A 10,831-nucleotide genomic window follows, 5' to 3' on the forward strand; every position below is an offset into this window, starting at 1 on the left:
GGTCACATTGTAAATGGGTAGGACACAGTGTTTCATTATGATTTGTAAAGGTAAACATTGCTGAAGGAAAAAAGTGTCTCCTGATATCCAGGTGCTTTTAATATAGAATTCACTTCTGATACAGTAAGTTATGTCAAACAAATGTGGTAGAGTTTGTTAACTACTGTATGTGATTGACACATTCATTTACAGAGAGCTAATTTTAAAGTCAATTATAAAATGCCCTCATTATTATGCCCAGGATCAAAAATGTATTACAGGCATACCCCAGTTTAAAGGACACTCACTTAAGTACACTCGCGAGTAAGGACATAGCGCCAAATAGGCAAACGGCAGCTCGCACTTGTGACTGTCAGCACGTACTGAACAGCAATACCGGCTCACCTGTACCGAAGCTGTGCGCAAGCGGGGAGACTATAGAACCTGTTACAATTGCGTTATTTAAATCAGTTCTGCACGTATATGATGTTTGCAGTATAGTACATGGATCGATAAGTGGGAAAAAGGTTTCGCTTTCCATACATGCTCCGGTCCCATTGCGTACATTAATGCGGGGTATGCCTGTATATTATTTTGGAAAAAACACGCACTTTTTCTTCTAAAAAATGTCTCTTTTCCTGCTTCAATTTTTCATTTTTTCTCAGCCAAAACAACACTACTTCTCTATACTAAATATTTTTCACAAATCTAACCCACATCACCTTTTTTCTATATTTGATAATCTCCAAAAACCTTCTTCTACTTGTTTCTCTTTTTCAGCTACACCACAAGACTTTTCTGACTACTTCAAGGCAAACGTAGATCTAATCTAGGGGTGCTCAAACTTGGGGGATTTTCTAGGGGTGTGTGGCGTTTACAGAGGTTTCGCACTTCCCCCAAAGGCATTCAAATTAAATGCCGGGGATCGCATAAGGCCTCTGTAACTTTAATTACCTTAACATTCCAGCGACGCATCGCAATGTCAATGTGGCGTCACATGACTCCGCGGCATCATTTGATGCTGGAGCTGAGCAAGGGGTGAAAGCAGGCAGGGGTGCAGGGGGAAGAGGTTGCGCACCCTTATTCTAATTCATAAAGATATCTCCTCTGCATCTGATACCTCTGTCCTCCTAACACACCTCTCTCTATACTTCACCTATACCTATATGGCCCTGTCTAGCATACTGTATTACTTTTGCAGTCAACCTTCTTAAATGTTTTGTAATTTCCCGCTTACTAATGTATCCGGACACCCCGGATACCTATGTCACGGGTGGGGGATCTGCCGGGCTACCGGGGAGTCGCTCCAGAAGAGGGTAGGAGATGGCAGTGGGACCACAGGAGCTCCAGAGCTCTGTTTCACACCTGGCAAGCGGGGGTCGCCATCTTAGATAATCACGCATGCGCAATAGGAGAATCGGCGCATACGCAGAAGGCTACAAGTTGCGGAGGCCATCTTTGAAGAGGCTCCACATGGGACTACAAGTCCCAGCATGCTCAAGGGCATGCATCACGTGGGGGCAGCACAGCCTACAGGGCTGAGGGATTCATGAGGAGAGGATACATTTTTGGCACAAAGAGACTGCGCGAGGGAGTTGGAAGGAGGAGAGCAAACAGAGTGGTAGTGTCCAGGGAGCTTTGCTCCTCTGGACTTGAACTAGGTTTGCCCTTAAGGCCCCAGCTAGGCGCCTTCTATTTGTGGCTGCTATAGGGAAGGCCTCAGATAGGGACACTACCATTTAACCTCATAGTGACAGGTGTAGCATAAGCAAAGAGATGCCACGGGGTGAGATGCAGCCTGCAGTCTGAGACCAGACCACAGCAAACCATAGACATTAAGGGACACCCTCCAGCTGGAGTTCCCTCAAGACGCGGACGTCTCCGGACCAGAGATAGCGGAGCAGCAGACGTTGTGGGATCAGACAGGTCCTTTTATTCATTCAGTGGTACCTGGGTACAGGATTGCCCAGGGAGGTAAAGTGCACCAACGGTCCACAGGGGTAGCGCTTCTCCCAACAATTGGATGGGACTGACTCTCATTGGGGAAGGAGACCAGGAGTTTTGATGCCATGCACTCTAGGTACTTTGTGGGACATTCACCCTGTGTTGTTATTATTGTATTGTGTGTGCTATATTGTATGGTACCGTTATATCGTTATCCTATTGTCAGTAAACCAATTGTTATATTTTGTTGTGTGTATAATTTCACTGTAAGTTGTCCTGAAAGGGGTTATCCTGCTTCGCTGGGAGAACGAGAGATCACCTCAGGCTCTCAGGTGCAGAGGCTCAGGCCTTCTGTGAGCCACAGGTAACGGCAGCACGCATAGTAACCTTAGACATGGGGAAATGGGAGCTACATTTGGAGGCACTGCTGAGATTCAGATCTGGGGTGCCCAATCTAAATGAAGACAAGTCAGAACCAGCAAGGGTCCATGACCCTACTGTCCCGCCAGAGCATCCTCAAGTGGGCCCTACGACAGCAAGCGTCTCCCCATCACATGGTTGCTATTAGCCAAGTTACGGTATCACTGCACTTGCCTTACATGCACAAAACCCTGAGACAGAGACCGGGGTTTACTAATGCTCGCATTATAGATGTAAAATGGGATACATCCCTTTGGTAGAGTACGGATCTAGTTGACTGCCATGGTGAGGTACCAAAGGACAATGCCCCCCAGTTTCTACAGCTCCCTGAATTCTCACTCGGTGGAAGTGCACTTATATACCCCAAACGCAGCACCATAACACTTGCGCCAAGGATTTTGTTCATTTTTTCTGTTGCAGTACAAGCAGACCTGATTTTGAGGCTTCATCAGCTGTTTCAGCGCTGACCAGCATGGAACTCGTGGACCTGAGGAAGTTGCTGTGTGTTCAACGAAATGCGTAGGGCCGTATCTATAGGTGGTTCTTAGCAACAACGTCATTTAACGCACTATCTCTGGCCCCACCCCTGACCAATGAAGTACTCTAAGATTCCCTCTGCCAGCTGATCTGCCAGCTCTTTGAACTGCCAAACACCAGGTGCTGACTTCCCCTGGCGCCACTGGATTCCTGCTGTTTCCCTGCCGTCTTGCTGGCATAAAGATCAGCCACTAAAACGCCTGGTGTTGAATTCCCTCTGTTGCTGCTGGAGCCTTGCTGCTCGCTAGGACAGGTTTTTAACACCACAACTGGACCTGACGGAGGCTATCATGACAAGAGGATACATCAGTGAGGCGATACAGTCTGCTCTGGTGTGGCTTCCTGATACAGCTGAGCAGAGATGCCTACCTGAGATCAAGTTAATTCCTACTGCGATTTTTTTCACGAATGTTTGCGAGTGTGCATTTTTAAGGTTACTCCAACCTAGCAATATATATCAAATTACAATAATGCACTATGGGGCATGCGCTTATTCTTTTTTTTTTTTTTAGATTTGTTTGGGTATTCGTTCATTCCACAGAAGCAGCTCAGACCCCAAGACCCGTCCGGGCCATCTATCCTATATTTTTTTGGTATACTGCAATTTTTGTTGTGTTGATATACATCCATATTGTTTAGCTTTCATATCTCTGTACATCTTTTAGCACTGACTTTTACTTCTTGTGATATTTTTAAAAATATATATATATATCAGCAAAAAAAAAAGAGAGGCGCGTTCCACATAGCGTAATTTATGCTATGTGGGATGCGCCTCTCTTTTTATTTTTCCTGCTAGATGCACTTTGGATGGGGTTCATCCTGTGAGAGGCTGCGTACAAGTCACGGCACTGGATGGTTATGGACTAATAATCAATTTTTATTGATTGGTAATGGACTATCTTTGGATTAACTAATATTAGTATTTGATATTGGACACAGCTATATTTTATACAATTTTTTATAATATGTGTTTTTATTTCATCTAGCTTTTTATATCATATGTCTGTCTTAAATTTTCAGTTGTATAGCCTATTTTTAATGTTTCATTGTTGCCACAGCTACTAGCCGTGCCAGTCACAACAATGGAACATTCAATGTTAAAGGATCATACAGCTGCACATCCAGGAATGTAGTATATGATTCAGTGCAACAAATGTGACCAAGGATGCTACATTGGGGAAACCAGCCAAAAACTACAAGGTAGAATGAATATGCACAGACACTCCATACTCCATTATGATGAAGGAAGATACTGCTCACAGTGGGACATCATTTCTCACAACCAGATCATTGCATAAATGATTTAAAAATCAAAATCCTCAATGAAATATTTAAACGCACCCAAGAGCGGAAAACATTTGAGCTGAGAATGATAAGACTCTTTGACACCAAAACAAATGGACTTAATACAGACATGGGGTTTCTCACACACTATCAAAATTTGTTGTAATGGTCCTCCCTGCTATTGTGCCATCCTATACCTTCCCCCCAGCATCCTCCTCCCCCTCGGTGCTGCTGTGGATGTACAGCCCACCCCTCCCCCATCCCTTATTCTCACCTTCCTTATCTCTGTTTTAACACCCCTCCAGTGCTTCTCTGTTCTTTATTCTTGCTTTTTTTTCCAACCCTGTCACAGAAACCTTTGTATATCAGTATTGCTGACCTGAGGAAGAGAGGAAAACTCTCGAAAGCTTATCCTATGACATAAATTGTTAGTCCAAATAAAAAAGGTATCACCTAATACTGAAGAACTCTTTTATTCTGCACTATCGCAACTGAACTAACACAGCTATTTCCATTTTATATATATATACCCTATTTCCTCAATTCTAAGACGCCCTTTTTTTCCGATTTTCACGTGTCTGAAATTGGGGTGCGTCTTAGAATCGATGTATTAAATTTTTTTAACATGTTTCAGGAGAGGTCCCATGTCAGCGGAGGACGAAGTGTGCGGAGGCGGCAGGAGAGGTCCCACGTCTGCAGATGGTTGAAGATGAACAGCGGGTGGGAGTGCGGTGGCGGCGGCAGGACAGGTCCAAGTCTGCAGGTGAATGAAGATAAGACAGCGGGTGTGTGGTGGCGGAGGCGGCTAATAGATCATAAAGCAGGAGCAGAGAGTGCACCTCCACAGCCGTTCCCCTATGCCACTCTGCTCCTGCTCAGCTCTCCTGCTATTATGATCTCCTGTCACCACACGCCCGCTGTCTTATCTTCATTCACATGCAGACTTGGACCTGTCCTGCCGCCGCCACCACACTCCCACCGTCCATCTTCAACCATCTGCAGATGTGAGACCTCTCTCTTGCCGCCGCCGCCCGCTTCGTCCTCCACTGACATGGGACCTCTCCTGAGACATGGTAAGCGAAAAAGTAATTTTCCTCAATTGTAAGGGCCAAATCGATGGTGCGTCTTACAATCGAAGGCGTCTTACAATCGAGGAAATACGGTATATATATAAACAAAACAAATAGTCGATACCGTTCTGTGGCTAATGAAATGCTTTTTTGTGCGAGCTTTCGAGATACAGTGATCTCTTCTTCGGGCGATGTTGCAATTGATTAAGCCAAGAAATTTACTTTCAAACAGGACAGCTAGGAATGTTATCTCTGTGGGTGAAGCCTAACCCTCCCCTGTGCAGTATGCGATTTATGAATGAAGGTGTTTAATGGTCCCTGAATGTTTGTGATTTTAGAGTAAGCATGTATGTGTGTGTGTGTCACTCACTGATAGACATTGTTCAACTAGACACCATTGTCTGCAGTTATTCTAAAAGGCTTACTAAGGACAATGTATAGATGTGATACCTGAAATTCATCCTTAGAACACAAGCATAATTCACGTTTTGTGTTGCATTTTCATGGCACATACAGTAATTTAGCCTACCTCCTGAATTTGTACTTATAGACAAACAGACTTATTGGGCCTTATTGTTTAAGCTGCGATAGCTCCCATCCTACGCTATTCCAGATTGGATTTATCGCACCTTGCAGAATAGGGCCCATAGTCTGAGAGTACTGTGCATGTACTATATAACAACATTTGTTTTGCAAAGAAAATAATGTTTGGTGCTATTACTAACAGGTCATTGACTCATTATCGTGTACTGTATAAGCATTACAAGCAATGTGGGTCACATTGTAAATGGGTAGGACACAGTGTTTCATTATGATTTGTAAAGGTAAACATTGCTGAAGGAAAAAAGTGTCTCCTGATATCCAGGTGCTTTTAATATAGAATTCACTTCTGATACAGTAAGTTATGTCAAACAAATGTGGTAGAGTTTGTTAACTACTGTATGTGATTGACACATTCATTTACAGAGAGCTAATTTTAAAGTCAATTATAAAATGCCCTCATTATTATGCCCAGGATCAAAAATGTATTACAGGCATACCCCAGTTTAAAGGACACTCACTTAAGTACACTCGCGAGTAAGGACATAGCGCCAAATAGGCAAACGGCAGCTCGCACTTGTGACTGTCAGCACGTACTGAACAGCAATACCGGCTCACCTGTACCGAAGCTGTGCGCAAGCGGGGAGACTATAGAACCTGTTACAATTGCGTTATTTAAATCAGTTCTGCACGTATATGATGTTTGCAGTATAGTACATGGATCGATAAGTGGGAAAAAGGTTTCGCTTTCCATACATGCTCCGGTCCCATTGCGTACATTAATGCGGGGTATGCCTGTATATTATTTTGGAAAAAACACGCACTTTTTCTTCTAAAAAATGTCTCTTTTCCTGCTTCAATTTTTCATTTTTTCTCAGCCAAAACAACACTACTTCTCTATACTAAATATTTTTCACAAATCTAACCCACATCACCTTTTTTCTATATTTGATAATCTCCAAAAACCTTCTTCTACTTGTTTCTCTTTTTCAGCTACACCACAAGACTTTTCTGACTACTTCAAGGCAAACGTAGATCTAATCTAGGGGTGCTCAAACTTGGGGGATTTTCTAGGGGTGTGTGGCATTTACAGAGGTTTCGCACTTCCCCCAAAGGCATTCAAATTAAATGCCGGGGATCGCATAAGGCCTCTGTAACTTTAATTACCTTAACATTCCAGCGACGCATCGCAATGTCAATGTGGCGTCACATGACTCCGCGGCATCATTTGATGCTGGAGCTGAGCAAGGGGTGAAAGCAGGCAGGGGTGCAGGGGGAAGAGGTTGCGCACCCTTATTCTAATTCATAAAGATATCTCCTCTGCATCTGATACCTCTGTCCTCCTAACACACCTCTCTCTATACTTCCCCTATACCTATATGGCCCAGTCTAGCATACTGTATTACTTTTGCAGTCAACCTTCTTAAATGTTTTGTAATTTCCCGCTTACTAATGTATCCGGACACCCCGGATACCTATGTCACGGGTGGGGGATCTGCCGGGCTACCGGGGAGTCGCTCCAGAAGAGGGTAGGAGATGGCAGTGGGACCACAGGAGCTCCAGAGCTCTGTTTCACACCTGGCAAGCGGGGGTCGCCATCTTAGATAATCACGCATGCGCAATAGGAGAATCGGCGCATACGCAGAAGGCTACAAGTTGCGGAGGCCATCTTTGAAGAGGCTCCACATGGGACTACAAGTCCCAGCATGCTCAAGGGCATGCATCACGTGGGGGCAGCACAGCCTACAGGGCTGAGGGATTCATGAGGAGAGGATACATTTTTGGCACAAAGAGACTGCGCGAGGGAGTTGGAAGGAGGAGAGCAAACAGAGTGGTAGTGTCCAGGGAGCTTTGCTCCTCTGGACTTGAACTAGGTTTGCCCTTAAGGCCCCAGCTAGGCGCCTTCTATTTGTGGCTGCTATAGGGAAGGCCTCAGATAGGGACACTACCATTTAACCTCATAGTGACAGGTGTAGCATAAGCGAAGAGATGCCACGGGGTGAGATGCAGCCTGCAGTCTGAGACCAGACCACAGCAAACCATAGACATTAAGGGACACCCTCCAGCTGGAGTTCCCTCAAGACGCGGACGTCTCCGGACCAGAGATAGCGGAGCAGCAGACGTTGTGGGATCAGACAGGTCCTTTTATTCATTCAGTGGTACCTGGGTACAGGATTGCCCAGGGAGGTAAAGTGCACCAACGGTCCACAGGGGTAGCGCTTCTCCCAACAATTGGATGGGACTGACTCTCATTGGGGAAGGAGACCAGGAGTTTTGATGCCATGCACTCTAGGTACTTTGTGGGACATTCACCCTGTGTTGTTATTATTGTATTGTGTGTGCTATATTGTATGGTACTGTTATATCGTTATCCTATTGTCAGTAAACCAATTGTTATATTTTGTTGTGTGTATAATTTCACTGTAAGTTGTCCTGAAAGGGGTTATCCTGCTTCGCTGGGAGAACGAGAGATCACCTCAGGCTCTCAGGTGCAGAGGCTCAGGCCTTCTGTGAGCCACAGGTAACGGCAGCACGCATAGTAACCTTAGACATGGGGAAATGGGAGCTACATTTGGAGGCACTGCTGAGATTCAGATCTGGGGTGCCCAATCTAAATGAAGACAAGTCAGAACCAGCAAGGGTCCATGACCCTACTGTCCCGCCAGAGCATCCTCAAGTGGGCCCTACGACAGCAAGCGTCTCCCCATCACATGGTTGCTATTAGCCAAGTTACGGTATCACTGCACTTGCCTTACATGCACAAAACCCTGAGACAGAGACCGGGGTTTACTAATGCTCGCATTATAGATGTAAAATGGGATACATCCCTTTGGTAGAGTACGGATCTAGTTGACTGCCATGGTGAGGTACCAAAGGACAATGCCCCCCAGTTTCTACAGCTCCCTGAATTCCCACTCGGTGGAAGTGCACTTATATACCCCAAACGCAGCACCATAACACTTGCGCCAAGGATTTTGTTCATTTTTTCTGTTGCAGTACAAGCAGACCTGATTTTGAGGCTTCATCAGCTGTTTCAGCGCTGACCAGCATGGAACTCGTGGACCTGAGGAAGTTGCTGTGTGTTCAACGAAATGCGTAGGGCCGTATCTATAGGTGGTTCTTAGCAACAACGTCATTTAACGCACTATCTCTGGCCCCACCCCTGACCAATGAAGTACTCTAAGATTCCCTCTGCCAGCTGATCTGCCAGCTCTTTGAACTGCCAAACACCAGGTGCTGACTTCCCCTGGCGCCACTGGATTCCTGCTGTTTCCCTGCCGTCTTGCTGGCATAAAGATCAGCCACTAAAACGCCTGGTGTTGAATTCCCTCTGTTGCTGCTGGAGCCTTGCTGCTCGCTAGGACAGGTTTTTAACACCACAACTGGACCTGACGGAGGCTATCATGACAAGAGGATACATCAGTGAGGCGATACAGTCTGCTCTGGTGTGGCTTCCTGATACAGCTGAGCAGAGATGCCTACCTGAGATCAAGTTAATTCCTACTGCGATTTTTTTCACGAATGTTTGCGAGTGTGCATTTTTAAGGTTACTCCAACCTAGCAATATATATCAAATTACAATAATGCACTATGGGGCATGCGCTTATTCTTTTTTTTTTTTTTAGATTTGTTTGGGTATTCGTTCATTCCACAGAAGCAGCTCAGACCCCAAGACCCGTCCGGGCCATCTATCCTATATTTTTTTGGTATACTGCAATTTTTGTTGTGTTGATATACATCCATATTGTTTAGCTTTCATATCTCTGTACATCTTTTAGCACTGACTTTTACTTCTTGTGATATTTTTAAAAATATATATATATATCAGCAAAAGAAAAAGAGATGCGCGTTCCACATAGCGTAATTTATGCTATGTGGGATGCGCCTCTCTTTTTATTTTTCCTGCTAGATGCACTTTGGATGGGGTTCATCCTGTGAGAGGCTGCGTACAAGTCACGGCACTGGATGGTTATGGACTAATAATCAATTTTTATTGATTGGTAATGGACTATCTTTGGATTAACTAATATTAGTATTTGATATTGGACACAGCTATATTTTATACAATTTTTTATAATATGTGTTTTTATTTCATCTAGCTTTTTATATCATATGTCTGTCTTAAATTTTCAGTTGTATAGCCTATTTTTAATGTTTCATTGTTGCCACAGCTACTAGCCGTGCCAGTCACAACAATGGAACATTCAATGTTAAAGGATCATACAGCTGCACATCCAGGAATGTAGTATATGATTCAGTGCAACAAATGTGACCAAGGATGCTACATTGGGGAAACCAGCCAAAAACTACAAGGTAGAATGAATATGCACAGACACTCCATACTCCATTATGAAGAAGGAAGATACTGCTCACAGTGGGACATCATTTCTCACAACCAAATCATTGCATAAATGATTTAAAAATCAAAATCCTCAATGAAATATTTAAACGCACCCAAGAGCGGAAAACATTTGAGCTGAGAATGATAAGACTCTTTGACACCAAAACAAATGGACTTAATACAGACATGGGGTTTCTCACACACTATCAAAATTTGTTGTAATGGTCCTCCCTGCTATTGTGCCATCCTATACCTTCCCCCCAGCATCCTCCTCCCCCTCGGTGCTGCTGTGGATGTACAGCCCACCCCTCCCCCATCCCTTATTCTCACCTTCCTTATCTCTGTTTTAACACCCCTCCAGTGCTTCTCTGTTCTTTATTCTTGCTTTTTTTTCCAACCCTGTCACAGAAACCTTTGTATATCAGTATTGCTGACCTGAGGAAGAGAGGAAAACTCTCGAAAGCTTATCCTATGACATAAATTGTTAGTCCAAATAAAAAAGGTATCACCTAATACTGAAGAACTCTTTTATTCTGCACTATCGCAACTGAACTAACACAGCTATTTCCGTTTTATATATATATACCCTATTTCCTCAATTCTAAGACGCACCTTTTTTCCGATTTTCACGTGTCTGAAATTGGGGTGCGTCTTAGAATCGATGTATTAAATTTTTTTAACATGTTTCAGGAGAGGTCCCATGTCAGCGGAGGAC

The sequence above is a fragment of the Ascaphus truei genome, chromosome 13, assembly GCF_040206685.1.
Source record: "Ascaphus truei isolate aAscTru1 chromosome 13, aAscTru1.hap1, whole genome shotgun sequence".
Taxonomy (NCBI): Eukaryota; Metazoa; Chordata; class Amphibia; order Anura; family Ascaphidae; genus Ascaphus; species Ascaphus truei.